The sequence below is a fragment of the Strix aluco genome, chromosome 6, assembly GCF_031877795.1.
Source record: "Strix aluco isolate bStrAlu1 chromosome 6, bStrAlu1.hap1, whole genome shotgun sequence".
NCBI lineage: Eukaryota > Metazoa > Chordata > Aves > Strigiformes > Strigidae > Strix > Strix aluco.
Window position 1 is genome coordinate 17,215,514 of NC_133936.1, and position 16,143 is coordinate 17,231,656.

General features: G+C 44.8%; 1 protein-coding gene across 2 annotated transcripts in view; it reads right to left on the reverse strand.

Moving 5' to 3' along the window:
• Nucleotides 1-16,143, reverse strand: part of MARCHF4 (membrane associated ring-CH-type finger 4) — a 104,282-nt gene that overhangs the window by 87,550 nt on the left and 589 nt on the right. The gene's annotated exons all lie outside the window — the stretch shown is intronic.

The following is a 16,143-nucleotide window of genomic DNA, read 5'->3' on the forward strand; positions in this document are numbered from 1 at the left end:
GTGGCCTTACTTGGCAACTTCTCCCATCTGTTTACTACTCTTCGATGTTGTGCGTGTATTTCCAAATTGCTGCTTACTTATAATAATGCGAACACTCAGCATTTGCAGAGCACCTAGCTCTGAAGTGGTTTAGGTGTTTTATAGTCGAGCAAGGATCCCTTACAGCTTTCCTAGGAGGAAGTGAAGATTTCTAGTCCTGTTTTACTGACGGCATGAAAGGGCCCTACATACCACTACAGGCGAATCCAGGTCCAGACAGACTATATCAAGATGTAGCAGCTACATGCACTCTGGTTGTGTTCTCATATAATCAATGGAGGTCTAGTCAATGTTGACAGGGGAGCCCCAGGAGTGAGTCAGCTGGGAAAATGTAGGTGTCTAGCTCTCCAGCTCCACTGAGTGTATTGACTAGGTGCACGATTACCACCTCAAGATGTTTTCCACTAAGAAATCATTGTGTGGGCATGAGTCAAGCACTTGATTTTCCACTGCCTGGACACCCAGTCCACATGCAGACACCTACACTGCAATACTCACATTGAGGTGTCTGTAGTCCAGAGCTGTGTCCCACCTCAGTGATGTGCCCAGGATCACGGCTTGTTTACAAAGCTCAGAGGAGAGGCTGAGATCCTTGGGTTGCTGCTCATCCTCCTTCCTCCACTTGAACTGGAAGATGAACCTCCTCTAGTCAAGTTGTCACCATGGGGAAACTACTCTAAATGTGTCCTCTTAGAGCCAGTGAGCAACCCTCCACCTGGGCTGGGACCTGTTTGTTATCCAGTGACCGAGCTGCCACCCTGACTCTAAAACCTGGGGTTTGCCAATACTGATTTCTAAAGTAACTCTCATCTGAGAGGACTGTGTTTGCTGCTCAGTTCCCCACACCCTTCAGACTACTTCTTTTTCTGTAGCAGAAAGGCAAACCCTGGCTCCCCAGAAAGCAGAGGTGTCCCTCTCCAGGCACTCATGGAGGCAGGCCATGTGGTTTTCTTCCATATCACAGTGTGCTGTTTGCTTAGAGATCTTCTGATGTGGATTAAATACTGCCCTGACCAGGAAGTTTTCCTTTACCACTTGTTATTGTCCAGCAAGGGCTCACTACTCTTTCACGGTCACAGCCCTGACATCCCAGTGTCAGAAAGTGCTTAAGCCTAAACCAAGCCTAAGTTCTGAAACATCCTCATATCTTTGATCTTTCCAAGTCAGCCTGCTTTAATGACCTGGTGAACCTCATAGCTGACCAGCCAGATGGAAAGATCTTTTTCAGTGAGTGAACACAGAGCACTGGTGTGGGGACTGAATAAACAAGACACACAGGCCTGATCTGTGGGCCACTGTGATTCAGCCCAGTCATGATACACTGCAAATCACCACACTGCACTGGACATGCCACGCACACGCTACTGGGAGAAACAGCCACAGTGCTGATCTATGAGTATAAACGTACCAGTAACAGCAAAGAGTAGTCCCCTTCCGAAGAACTGCTTTCTGCACAGGAACATCCCTGGCTGGGGGAGCTCAATTGGTGTGTTGTGTCTCCAACCCTGCAGTGAGCTCAGCAGAGGCCTCCAGGAAAGTGCCTTGCAGCAGCCTGAAACTCTGCTGCATCTGCTCAACGCCCCAGATATGCACCATGGCATCAAGCTGCCCTCTGCAGCAAAAGTTGACCCACAAGTGACCACTTAATCTCCTTCTCTATCCAATTTGGCTCAGCCACGTGGTATCTGCCTTCCGCTGCACTGCCGCAAATATGTGCACAGCCAATCCCTGCCTAATAGTGAGCGCTGGGATCAGCGCACGCTGCGGCAGTGCATGGTGGCTGGCTGCTGCTTGGAAATCATGCCGATCCGCCAAAGACAGAAGGGTCAGGGAGTGTGTTAGTGGGAACCCAGGTCCCTGACCTCCATGGTCCTCCAACCACCTCATGAAAGCCCTGGAGGGTGTGCAGTCCAGGAGTAGAGAAATGCACTGAAGACACCTACCTCTGACGCTGCTGTGCACATTTCAAGAGGGAAGAAAAACAGCTCAAGGCAATGTAGACACAGTAATTTAAAAGGAAACAGATTAAAGACAGACACGTGAGTGCAGCTGTGTCCCAGCAGTTATGCCATATGCATTTATAGGTAGACAGATATCTGGTAAAACTCCCTCCCTCCCCCCTGACAGGATATAAATCATGGGAAGGGCTACTACTCATCCCCCAGCTCACCCGCTACATTTGAAGCTGTGTCAGAGGGTATCCAAACACTCTTGACCAGGAGGACTTGTGGGTTTTCTCTCACCCCTGGGAACCAAATACCACAGGGCAGTCTGAGAAAGGGGACTCAGGGGGTGCATATTTGTCCCAGACACAGTTAAGACAGGCCAAATGGCAGGGATCTGGATGGTTTTCCCAATCTCCATGTATTTGTACAGCCTCTTTTTGACTCATCAGTATCTCCAGCATACAAATAGCTAAGTGCCTTAGGGGCATTTACCTAGGGGTAGAGACCTTGGCCAGTACTGATGACTGGTAAGTGTATGAAAATGCAAAACAGCTGTCATTGGAAGTGAGTTTTGAACTCCAGGTTGTTTCATTTCCAGCTGAGCAAATTTTCTCTTATTTTACAGGATACAGAGAGAACATACTCTCTTGTGCCTAAGCACCACTCCTTGTCTCTGCAATACAACAGAACAAATAGCCTAATCAGGCCAAAATGCAGAGCATGCTGAAAAACTGGGAACATTCAGGATGTAGTTAAAGAAGGTGAAAACCAACCCTGTATCCTAGGAGGGCTGGTATTGCTGATCTGATCACAGCACTTAGGGGCAGAGGATTATCTGATGAGAAAAGACAGAGAGTTACATTCCCCTATTGGAGAGACATCACCTGGAGAGGGATGAAGTTATAAATCCTATGGAAGGAGATACAGAAATGGGAAAAGGCAGAACTGGGAGTGATGCAAAGAAGCAAGGAGCAGATGAACATCGTTGGGCTCTTTTGGTGGTGGTGGGATCGCCTGCAGGAGCAAACAAGTGAGGCTCCATCAGGTGCAACACAACCTTGTGCTGATCAGAAAAGCAGAGCACATGTTTTCCAGCTTCTTCTCTCACAAGATCATCCCCCTGTGCTTTCTGTTTCATCAGAGAAACCCAATCTCAGTGGCCTAGTCACATCTATTACAGGGAAAAATAACTGGATCCAACCCAAACAGAAAACAGAGACATGCTATGGTAGCAAACCTCCTGCCAGCTTCAGAGGAGTTTGTAACATTTGCCCCATATGTTTCTGATCCTCCTAAACACACACAGAGAAGCTTAGTTACACGCACAGGCACATTTGTACGCCCTGCGTTTGCAAATAATCTCTGATGTGGAGCCTCTCGGACTGCTCTATGGAAATCCAGAAGTCTGTAGCCATCTCCACATCCCCCTTGGCTTGCCATGGCAGTAACAACTTCTGAAGAGTCTCAGCAACTTAGTTCGCTTTCCCACTGACAGATGCACTTTGGCTGGCTCTGATCAAAGTTCTTCCTCTCGTTGCACAGAATTATTTCTGATATTCTCCCCACCGTACATGCTCACTTAACTGGTCTACAATCCCTCCCCCAATCACCTGGCTCTCCACTCCAGTTGGGTTTGCTGTAGCGATCAAGTGACACATAGAGTTCCGCAGGCTTGGGGAGGAGGCACTTCCATCAGCCAACTAACAAAGATGCTGGTTCAGGTTTTCAGGCCATACTACATCAACCTCCTCCATGCCCGTGCTGCCTGAAGGGCAAACACCATCATTTGGCTGGGTGTGACTGCCCTGTTGTGAAGTGCCCTTGAAAGAGGCTGACTGAAATAACAGATCCTGGACTGTCATCAGTGGAGAAGACTCTAAAACTTTTACTGTGCAGTTCCTTGGTTTTCCTAAATGTATAGTTTCCTGAAATACTCTAATACTGCATTCAAACTTGCTAGGCTCAGCTTCTGCTGGCAGATGGATCTTTTTCTTGCCTTTTTTTAAACAGAATGGAGAACAAACACAACAGCTAAAACAGAGTTCTCAGAGCAGTGGAACCAAACAAAGTGTAAGTTCCCCCTGAATTGTACCTGGGAGTAAGGTGGCTTCTTTGATGTCTAGTAGGGGTGGACCTCTTATGACAGTTCCCCTCCATGGCATCGCAAGCCCAATGTGGGGGTATGTTCCACCTGGCCACATATCTTCATGCAACTCATAAAGGCTTAGGAGTTGTGCAGTCTTTATTTATCAAAGATGGCTGAATTTTGCACAGAAGTTTAAATGTCACTGAGTGTATCTCATGGACTCACAAACAGAATTTACATGGACAAGTACTATTGCTTAGGAAAGTAAGCTAGAAAGAGAGAAAAGAATATTTTCCATTTTTATTAAAATACATCTTGGGACAGGTTTTGAACAGCTTTCCAGACAAACTAATTGAAGGCAGAAAGCAAGAATAGCCTGTAGAAGGAAGAATGACTGTGAGCTTCCAGAAAGCAGCAATTGTAACAGAATGCTTTTGTTTGTTAAAAAGACACTAATGGCTGTTTTGGGAGTCATTAGACAACGTATAACAAATTTCTGCTATATTGCATATTTTTAAAGATTCCTAATTTTTCAAAATCTGCTTTTGCAAAGTTGAAAACCTTAGTTATGGATCTCTTTTTGCTTTTCCTTCTGTTCAATTTAAACAGAAGCAGTTCTTGCTCAATCAAGCTTTTCTACAACCGGTATTTCTATAAGACTCAGTTTTGAAAGAGTATCACCTCTTGGAGGTTTAGTGATTATTGGATCAAGAAGTGTCTTGTCTATGACAAAAAGAAATATCTGAGCCTTTGCTATTATTAGCTATGTTTGTTCTCATTCTTCAGTCTATGGCTGGATAGCTATTTTCCCTTGGTATTTATCTGACTACCATTGTAAATCTCAGCCCCTGTCCAAATCCACCCTGGGTTGCTAAAGCAGACATTTAATTCTATCTTCTGCGCAGCTCCTCCTAAAATCACTGTAAAGGCTAAGGGGAGATCTTATTGGTGTCTTCAGCTACCTCATGAAAAGGTGCAGCAAAGAGAGCCAGACTCTTCTCGAAGGTGTATGTTTACAAGCCAAGAGGCAACAGACAGAATTTGGAACACAAGAAATTCTGATTAGAAATCAGAATAAAACATTTTCACCATGGGGGAGGTCAAATATTAGACCAGGGGTCCAGAGAGGTGAGTGGAGACATCCAGCTCTCAGCTGGACAAGGCCCAGAGAAACTTGATCTGGTTGGACCTGCTTGAGTAGGGTGCTGGACAAGATGACCTCCAGAGGTCCCTGCATCCTAAATTATTCTGGGGTTGTGTAACTTTGTTTGACCTGAGCTGTAACACTGAGAATTGTCACCTTCACCTGACATTTGCATCACATCCCTGAGCACACCTCCAAAGGAATGAAGCTCTTGCCTGGCAACACCAAGAAAAAGGTAAGAGAAGAAATTTCTTGAATAGCTGCAAGATAGGAAGGCCAGGGGCTCTCCTGCAGATTTTTGTCTGTCTGCAAGAAGGGCAAGAAATAAATACATAAGGACTGGGAAAGTCAATAACAATGGCAGCTGGGCCAGGTCATGGCAGCTTAGCAAGCTGGATTTTATGTAGAAGTCCTCACTGCAGGCTATGAGGGCCATAGCAATGTTGTTCTTAGAAATGATGTAGCCATCCTATCTATGAAGAAAATTTTCCAAATGTGGGTTAAATGTAGGTGACAGCACTTCTGCTCTCATATGTCAGAGGAGGCTAATGAACTGTTTTTTCCTAACTAACTGAATCCCATATGTGTTTTCCCAGGCTGAAAGTTTCTTGCTTTTAATCTGATGTGGGATAAAACTGTCTCCAAACACAGAACTTTTTCCATGAGGGAAATCTCTGCCAACCAGCCCAAGGGTTTCTGAAACTTGTTTCTAAGGATGCGCACAGTACACCATCCTTTCTGTGACAGAAAAGACAAAAGTTCATACACAAGGACAGTTTCAGTTCTCTGTTTCCCCAGATGTTCTTCTTGGGCACTGCAACAATTTCCCATGGTTGGAGATTTTAAAATCAAGATGGGATATTCCTTCTCCAGTCCTTGCACAGCTATTAACCTTCAAGGGGGAATTTCATTGAGGGAACTTATTTTACTGCTATTACAGAGAGGTTCAGACTAGACTAGCCCAATAACCCCCTCTGGCCCTAGATCTTGTAAGAATTCACCTCTCTTCAATGTTAAGGAAATATTGGGTTTTTTTATGTCCTAAAATGTGAACTCTTTAGGGCACGAAAAGCTTTTGCTTAACTTCTTGGTGCAATGCTTGACATACTGACAGCCTTTAAAGGTTACCACAGTATTAAAATAAAGAATGGTCTAGAGGCCAGAAGCACCCATAACTTTACTTCTGCCTCTTGTGCAAACACTCTCTTTAATTACTTAACTGCTATTTCTCTCAGATATAGTATTTTATTATTACCTACTTTTCTTGAATGCTCATCTGATCCGTCTTAATGTTCTTTTAATATCACTTGGAATGGGATAATAATCTGCTTGTACTTCTCCAGCACCTTTAATCCTGACAGGTCCTAGTGCGCTTAATAAGGAGAAAAGGAAAGGGAAAGTGCTTCATTCATCAGACAGGGCAAGGTCATGCAGGATATCAGACAGCCTGAGAAGAAGACCTGACACAACTGAAAGTGCTGGGGTGTTTGGAGGGGCAGGTTAAGCCCATGGCCCTGTACTTGCAGAAAGTGCAAACCATCCTTTGAGCTTTAGTTCACCACCTGCACGAAATTGCCAGGGTAGGTGCTGATGTGATGTGGGCGGAGTGTCAGCAGGATTCCTGCGTGCCAATGCTGTATGTTATGTCTTCATCAGATCCATCCATGGAGCCTTCTTGGCTCTCTCAAAGACTGGGAATTGGAGTAAAAAACTGTACAGGATCTACCTGGGTAAGCACAAGGAACACCAATGGGAGGGGAGATGCACACAGAAGTTCCCAGGGAAACCACTTCTTCCACCAAAATACCAGTTAAAGAAGAGATCTTCACAACTTGGCTTTGACTCAACTGAAGCAGGGCAATGCCTGTGCTGGAAGGTGGAGAAGAAGGGACCACAGAAATGAAGGCAAGAAATGAGGATCTGTGCAATCCAAAAGAAAGGAAACAAAGATCTGAGCACAACATGAACACACACCTGGGAAGTAAGAGGAGGAAGCTCAAGCTGAGGGTAAGGTTAATGCTCTGAGTGACAGTGCTAGCACAAGAGGAAGGCAGAAAAAAGATGGACATGGAGGAAAGTGCTGGATACAAGAAATCTCAGCTGATGCCAGAGCATTCAATAACAGATGTCTGTGAGACAGGAGATCTGGGGTTGGACTGAAGCAAATCAAGCCTGCAGAGCCAGTCTTAAGGGCTGACATAAGGGAACAAATGGATGAGCTGGATAAAGATGGTAAGGACAAGGAGAAATGAGCTTTGTGGGACCCCATTAGGGGATTGTGGAGGAAATGTGAGCCACTCCATCAATGATAAAGTGATTGGAGAAGCAGGAGAGAAATGGGTGGTAAGGGCAACATTTCAGGCAGGACTGGCTGAAGGCCTGCACTTGTCAGGAAAGGTCATATTCAGCCTTTCTGAGAGTGGCTTTAGTTATGGGCAGACCAGACACCTGAACTGAGGTAATGAGGAGCCATTCTCTCCTCCTCCACATGGCTGTAAGTGAGCAGTGTCAGGACCAGCCCCAGCCATAAGTCTCATCTCTGGCAGCCAAGGGATCCTTAAAGAAAAGCACAGCCACTCCTCCAGCCTTTCCCTCCCAACTCTTCTCAGGAGTCAAGGCAGAAGAGCTCAAATCATTAATGATATGGAAGATTCAATAGAGTTAATGCTTACTACATCTGCAGGCCCACCTCCAAGGGGCTGCTACTACAGAGGAGAGGACTGGGAAAAAAAGAATGCAATTCAGTTGCACCAAGTACAGCTCCTCCACCAAGGCAGTAATGCCAACTGCACAGAGAAAGAATGGAGGAGGACTGGCCAGGAAGCAGTTCTGAAGGACATGGAGGTTATATGGGATCATGAGTTGAGTAATGATCAATAATCTTCTGGTGTTCCATAAATAAATAAATAAATAAAGGGAGCAAATACCACCGTGGAATGGATGGCATCTTTCATCTGTTAAACAAGATTTAAAACCTTTCTGCACTGCTCAGCACTGACAAGGACTCAGCTGGAGAATTGTTTCCAACTTTAGACAGTGCATTTAAAGCAAAATACGGACCATTTGGTGAGAGTCCAGAGGATAACACCAAGGATGATTAGAGGTCTAGAAAACATGTCATAAGAGCAAAGGTACAATCGGGATTGTTTGGCCTAGAGAAGAACAGGGAGTGTAATGACTTCAGTTGTCACCTGAACTTGTAAAGTCCTCAGAGGATGAAATTTTGCTATATTTACATGCAACTACTGGACAATACCTTCAAATACTTACTGCCTGGAAAAAAGCAAATGTTAAAAATAATCTGCTGTCATCCCAAGGGGCAGGGCAAGAAGAAATGGGCTGCAGCAGGAAAGATGGAGACTCCAATCATGATCACCCATAAGAACTGGTTAGATCAGCCTCTGTCAGGATTTTGGATGGGTGGACTAATTGATCTCTTGAGACCTGGGCATTGCCCAGTGCTTGGGCATGATCAGTGTATGGATTAAGTAACAGAAGCTAAATCCACATAGTACCAGAGGTTACAAAGGTAGTCACAGGGAACAACTTCACAGAGGCTGCAGCTACAGGACTGTCTGCATCCAATGAGGGCAAACAACTCCAAGTGCTCAGTGCTCCACAAACTTCAAAGGTGCTTCTTGCATGGATCTCTTAGCTAACGACACATATCTTTTGCATGGAAAAAATGACCTTAAACATAAACACACTGTCAATCAAGCAAGCCTCGTTAATCTTCTGCTAAGAGCAACATGGCAAAATGGGACACCACAAAGACAGTAGCTGTCTCTGGACTCCCAAACTGGTGGAATATCAAGTTCATTTTCTCTCTCCTGTTCTGCAAAGTTGTTTTATATGTGGACCTGCCAGTCTAAAATGTCTGTGACTTCATGGTAAAAAGTATGGCTGACAGTCCTATTCTCCAACCATAATGGAATTTCCCTGCAAAGTTCTTCTACAGAGACAAAACTTTCTCAGGAACCCGTTCAAGATTGAACTACCCGCCCTCCATAGAGTTTACACAGTTTTCCCCAAGCACAGCCTGGTTTGTCCTACAAGCACAAGGAAAGAATAAAACAACTTGTAAAACATATTTTCACTTATCATTCTCGCATTCTGTACCATCCCTCCCCTCACTCCTACCCAGGGAAGCAGGTTAAACTTGTGCGACTGTTGTGAGTGATGCCACCAGTGTTGAAGATGCAAACAGAGGGTGCTTGGATAAGATGGTACATAGACCATAGGGGAACCTGTGCAGAGTAGAGCCAGATAGGATGGGTGGGACCAAGGTCTGATATGTCAATTGACTTTGGCCAAGAAGAAGAGAAGGAAGAGGTGGTAAGAGAAAACCACCAAAGAGTGTAAAGAAGAAGAAATGACATGACAGAAGAAAAGATGTGTGAGGATTTCAGGTCTGAGCCCTGTCACTGGAACCAGTGTGCCCACCAACATTTTACCTTATCTCATCACTTTTCATAGAGGGACATGAGGACAGCCCATTTATTATCTACATAGGTTTCTGGGTCTAGCTGTTTTTTTCCTCACCAGAAGAAAGTCATCACTCATCATTCTCCACTGCCAACAATGTCATCTATTCTACTGTAACCAGTGATAAATCAGAAAAGGATAAAAGGTCAGTTGTGAAAAGATGGGGGAAGCTTAGAAAGTCTTCAGCATCAAGCAGTTCATTTTAGGCAAGTAACCCTGACTGACAAAGGAAAAGGAGAAAGATTAAAAAGTTAACAAGCTATTCTGTGAGTATTATTTGAGTCTGGTTTCCCATGGAAACCATATCATGTTGGGGGTTTTTTTTGTCTAATGAGATACACATTCCTGTTAAAGCTTTTGCTCCAGCTGAAGCTCTGTTTCTAGGTTTTCTCTTCTTCATCCAGCTAGTTTTCATGAAACTTTCAGGAATTTAATGTCTTTCAGATCTCCACTCTCTGCCAAATCCGGCTGAGATTGGCCAATCGGTTTAGAGGAGGGCTGATGAGCATAAACTCTAACAGCTAACACCGTCACATGGCTTTATTCCTTTAGCAATCAGCTAATAAAAGAGATGGGGTGGCCACAGATATGGACCGATAACAATTACAGTCTATCTTATTATCTTACTCCAGGCCTAGGAGCGATGAAAACATGTGCAGCGGACACATAGGACACACACCATCACAGATTTTTGGCACAACCATATTTCTGACTTCCGGACGGGGACAACCTTGAATGGAAAAATACCAATGTGAGCAAAAGGCTGCCACAGAGGAGGCTCTCGCTGGGAATGAATTTTTGCTTGAAAGACAACCTGAATGCAATTCATTTTTGTATGAACAGAGCCCTTCCAGCAGCAAGTGTTGCCTTTGTGGAAATAACAGTGACTCTACAGATGCAAACAATGGAGCTACATGCTTTTGCATTGCTTGTTCTGTCACTAACTGACATCAGCCACTGTTAATCAAGGCCTGAAATGTATATTTAAGAAACAGTGACACAAACACAGACAAGTTCCTTCATGAAGCCTTTTATATGGGGAAAATTGAAAGAAAAGAAAAACTGCTCCTCAGGCTAGCTAGTGGCACTGAAACAAATGGGTCAGGCATCAGAGTTTCAGCATGCACAAAAGGTGAAAACCCTGTCTCCTGGAGCAATTAAAAGTCAATGGGATTAGTGGCCGCCACTATTTATAGAAACTCTGCTGCATGCACATTACTGAAATACAGGGGTCAAGTCCCTGCTACTGGATGCCTACCCTTTGGCTGCTGAAGTTAATGGGAACTTTGCCAATCAACTCTGCGGCAACAGTCTAAATCTAACATAGATGACATCCTAGGCTCCACTCAGTTGATGGTTAAAGCAAAGCTTTTGCCGAAGCCAAAAATGTTCTGTCTGCACAGTATAGATTTGATCCTGGGACAGATGAAACAGTAGAGTTAGCTATAGAGGTGTTAAGACTCAAAGATGAGAAGGCAGAGGGGTGGACCGAATGTCACAGGAAGCATCATCCTTTCTGTCATAAATTACAATATACAGATTGAAATCTAAAGGGCGGCATCCCAGCATCTCTTAGTCTTCAGTTTTAGGAGGACTGGCTGTCTTCCTATGAATGATTCTCCTTCTAACACCAAGTCAATGAATCTTGTGGGAACACACCTATGGAAAGGACATGGATGGGAAGCCTGCACAGTCTTTATGTGATTCAACATGTTTGAAAAGTGTCCTGATGGTCTAGTCAGTTTGGACAGACCCCACCAAACACCAGCATCCTCCCTTCCGAGTTTCCCTGGCTTTGGACATGCTTGTGATGCTGGCTGCATAGCTGTTTCTTCTTCCGCTCATTTATTATCATGCTCGTGCCCTGAATTCTGCCACAGGCTACCTCTTTTCCTCTTTGTCTCACTCTGGAAAAGAGGTACCTGATACTGCTCTATTTCACGACATTGTAAATCAGAAATGGAACATCCCAGAGACTTCCTCCACTCCCCTGCACTGCTGAGAGACCAATCTGTAGAGCGGTGATATTTCCTGGCTTAGTTCACGCCTTCTCTGCAGACACTACCAGGCAGAAAGCTAAAGACGACTTTTGTCTGTTTCTGTATTTGTAACAGGAATGGGGTTGAGATTCAGACTTGTTATTTCAAGCAATGCATGCTAATGACCAGTCATTCGATGGTACTAACCATCCACTGATCCTGCACAGGGTCCCCAAGAATGGTGTATTAATCCAGACCGAGTAATTTAGGGCCTCCTTAGCTCTAAAGAGGTCCTGGGCATGGCAGGTGCCTACATGCTGAAGACAGTATGTAACATGTGCGTGAAATCCAGACATGCACCTGGAGAGGCAGATCTCACTGGCCATGCCCAAGGGGCTGGTGAGCTGTGGGGCTGGAAACCAGCCCCAGGGCTCTGCTCCTCTTCAATGTTACCTTGATGTCTAGATTAGCTTCAGACCTGAAGCATGAATTTTACTTTCAGAAGTGTTATCATTAATTGTGATGACTCTAGATATCCTTAACGGCTTTACAAGCCTTTATTAAACTTAGTCAAGTTCTTTGTCCTGCTAACGTCCTGCAACAACAAGCTCCACAGTCTTATGACATATCACATGTAAATGCATGTCTTAATATCCATTGTAAGTTGTCTTCCCTTCCAATTTCCTTGAAGGTCTTCATGTTCTCATATTAATGAATTGGTGTCCTTAAAAGCTGGAGGAGACTTTAGTGGGAAGAATAGTCTATTTCTAAACATTGCTGCTGAAAACTGAAGTAAGTCCAAGCCAGCAGCCTGCAGGCAAAAGAGTCCACAGTCTGTTCTCTCTGATCCTCCTTAGCCAACTGATCCTATCTGCACTGACTTTTCAAATCTCCATCTTTACAGCATTTTTCCCTAGAACAGAAAAATAGAGAAATGCAGACAGAAACTGACAGGTAAGAAAAGAGGTACGCACTCTCTAACTGACAATCTAACAAGCAATCCTTGAGACACGCTGATTTCCAAATCATCTCAGTTTTATTTAAGAACACTTTTATATTTATTTTCAGCACAGTTAGCACCAACTCTGCCGTACTCCTAAACCCTGCCTCACAGCTAGCTCCTAAACCCTGCCATACTGTTAACGCCTTATGACATGGACAAACAGTTTCTCTGCTGATGTGGAAGGACTTTTCACCCATGTCTTTTCCTGCTACTCTCCATGACTTGCTTTCAACTTGGATTCATACCAAGCACCATGAAACATTTGTGAGAGTGGAGCTTGTCTTAGTTTCTTTCTCTTGCAGAACATTGTCAGAGATCCAGGAAAGCAGACAAAATTCTGCAAACACTGAGCATTAACCAAAACAGAAGAAAATACTCCAGCATCTTTCTTTCTCACTTTCTCCCCAGAGCTTTGTCGTTCAATCCAGGGTCTCAGAACTGGCTGACACAATGGTGCAGGACGCTCACTCAGTGAAATCTTTGAAAATGCCGAGCATGCCCCCGAAAGGCAATGTCATTATCAAGCTCAGAGTTCAGCCCATCAGCTTTCACGATGTTAAGCCCTCAATTTCAACAAAAGCAGTTGCGTCTTTCAACTGCCAGACCTGAGCAGAGCTTGCTCTTCATGCCCTCAAAACAGGAGCCCAGATGCTGTGATCACCTGGCCATCAGATCCACTCCTTCTCATCTGCATCCTTAGTTTCTCCCAAGTAACATGCAAGGATCAGAGCAGTTTCACAATAACGAGCTTTACTCTTTCCTATGGTCCTCAGCACATTTTCAAATGAAAGAATCAGCTTACTGATAAGAGCCACAAGCAAACATGAGGAGCTTAAGATATAAGCAATCCAGTAGCCTGAAGTATCATACATGTTGGGCAATCATAAATTTAAAGTGAAAATCCCTACCGATTTTGTTTTGCATTAGATATTAAATAAAACCTACATGCGAAGCCAGATTAGTAAGAAACCTTTTTGGCTGTTGTATTTTTTTTTTTTTTAAATCAAAACAGGATTAAAACATCTTTTGGAGACTCACTGTCATTTTATCTGGGTAAATAAGCTTAGAGCGCCTAACAGTCAATTTATAATGAAAGCTTTTGTTCTTGGTACTGTGATGCAGCCCTGCAAATTTGCCCACAGCTGCAGCAGTTTCAGTTGTTTTTGACAGGTAAATAAAACACTGTTTATATCTGTCATTGTTATTAATCTGCAGCGTAAGGAACTAGCAATTATATTTTGTTTCCAAGTGGATAAATTTTCATGATGATATTGGCAGGCGTGGTATAGAATAATGTGCCTCTATGACTTTTATAGTTGTGGGGGTCCAAAACATGATGGGTCTTTGCTCAGCTGTTGCGCTGAAAAACGAATGGGAAATAAAGGCTAAACCAGTAATAACCACCATAATAAAAAAGAACAAGGAATTTGGGATTTAGCCCTGTTGGAGTTTTATTGACGTAAGGGCCAAATAAACCAAACTGCAGGTCTTGACATCAGCTGCACTGATTCAGCTCTCAGTTATTCTGAACTGTACTTCTAGGAAGCTATGTCAGGGTCTGGCTGTGCTTTAAAACCCCACAGTTTGGGCCTCCATAATGATGTGTGCTTCCCAGCTGCTGCAGAGCAAAGAATTTCACATACTCCTCCAGCCATGCTAGTGAAGAAAAAATTATTTGTGGAATAAGGTAACTGCTCAAGGACAAGTGTCAGAATCCAGCTGTAAGTGTCTTATTATATTGGTCAGAAACCGTGAGAAGCAAAAAAGAGAAATCCTGGTGAAACTCTATTAGATGCCAGTCACGTCTGCTCAGCTTCTCACTCAGGTAGGCTGGCAGATGGTCAGCAAATAGTCTCACTTTTACAGTGCAACCTACACAGGTTTTCAGTGTGAAAATTAGCATTCAATTATTTTTGAGCATTAATGTTCTCCAAGGAAGTGAGTTACCTCTATTTTAATTCTGCTTAGGCTGTACTTGCTCAGACACGTAAGCCAATCTTGCAGGCACTACATCTCGTGTACACAGGCAGAATGGCAAGCCAGGGAAGAGTACTAGAACTGTGGAATAATGCAAATTCTCTGAGAGCGAGTTGCATGGCTTCCAACTTTTAGAAGAGACGGGGAGGAGACAGTCAAATGAGGAAGGCATACAGAATCTCCAAAAAAGAATGATCTCCCCCACCCCCATCTAAAAGCCTATGGTGAAAATTGTGTCTCACAGCTACCAGGCAGCTGCATAAACCATTAAAGAAGGCTACAGTCCATTGAGCACTGAGCTCTGATCTACGAGACCCTTGATACGACATCCAGCAGGGCTGGGCTGTGGATATTCAGATGAGCTGGTGGCAGGCCCTGCTTCTCCTAAAGAAGAATGGGAGTCCATTCCCCACCTCCCTGCCCCATCACCACCATCCTCGGACTGACACAAAGAAAGGAATGATCACTGCATTACAGACGTGGGCAACCTTGGGACAGGCAGGACATGTGCCAGGGCATGGTCACTCTCAGGTGAGCACTGGCTTTCCTTAGCAGAGCACACAGGTCCACGGAGGGGAAAGAAGACATGGGGCAAAACCTGTTTTGCTCAAGATATCAATGTATTATCTTATGTGCCAGGATCTGTACCTAAAATGCAAATAGGTATCAGCCAAGTCAAACCTTGCAACCCTTTCTTGTGCAAGGATCCCTTATTATCACAGTAACAGCACTATCCTGAGTAATAAAGGCTATCTGCATATCCAGGCATGATCCCACAAGCAAAGGTCTGCAGCCTTCCTTACCGCCTGCAGCTGTGTCACGTTAGGTACAAACGTTGCTGTGTATATCACTGTAACAAAGTCGCCAGCCTGAAACTGCTTTTAGTTGTCATTAAATAAGGAGAATAACACCCAAGGGTGGCACCTTATGTTCTAGTGATGTTGCATTTGTTTCATTCTCCTGTGCAGTGGAGGGAAACTTCACTGGCCTAATCTCAGTTGCACCAAGGAGCACCTCAAGCCTGCAGCTTCAGCAGGTACAGTTGTAACCAGCGGTTTTGCTCCTCCAGCTAGTGCAACCGGCAGCATGGGAGCAGTGGCAAACCTGCAGAGCTCCTACTAGCTGTCCCCTGGGAACCACTGATGAGGTGGGGCTGCCTCCCGCCACGTGTTTACACAGACTGAAGTTGTATTTTTAAAAGCAAACAGCGCATTAAACACGTCCTTCGCATCACTCCTGGGATCATCGCAACTGGATACCCACAAGGAGACAAAAAGCCGCCCCTGGCCGAGATGCGCTCTGCTTCATGAAGGAGTCCGCCAGTCCCTGCCGTGCCACGGCTGCACGGCTCTGGGGCTGCCGGGCAGCAGAGAGGGACGGAGCGGGCTTCCACCCCGCCTTTCCCTGGGAAACACCGCCGGGGCGCAAAATCCGGGAGCCCAGGGCCTGGGCAGAGCGTTTGGAGTCCCCTTCCGGGCAGCGGG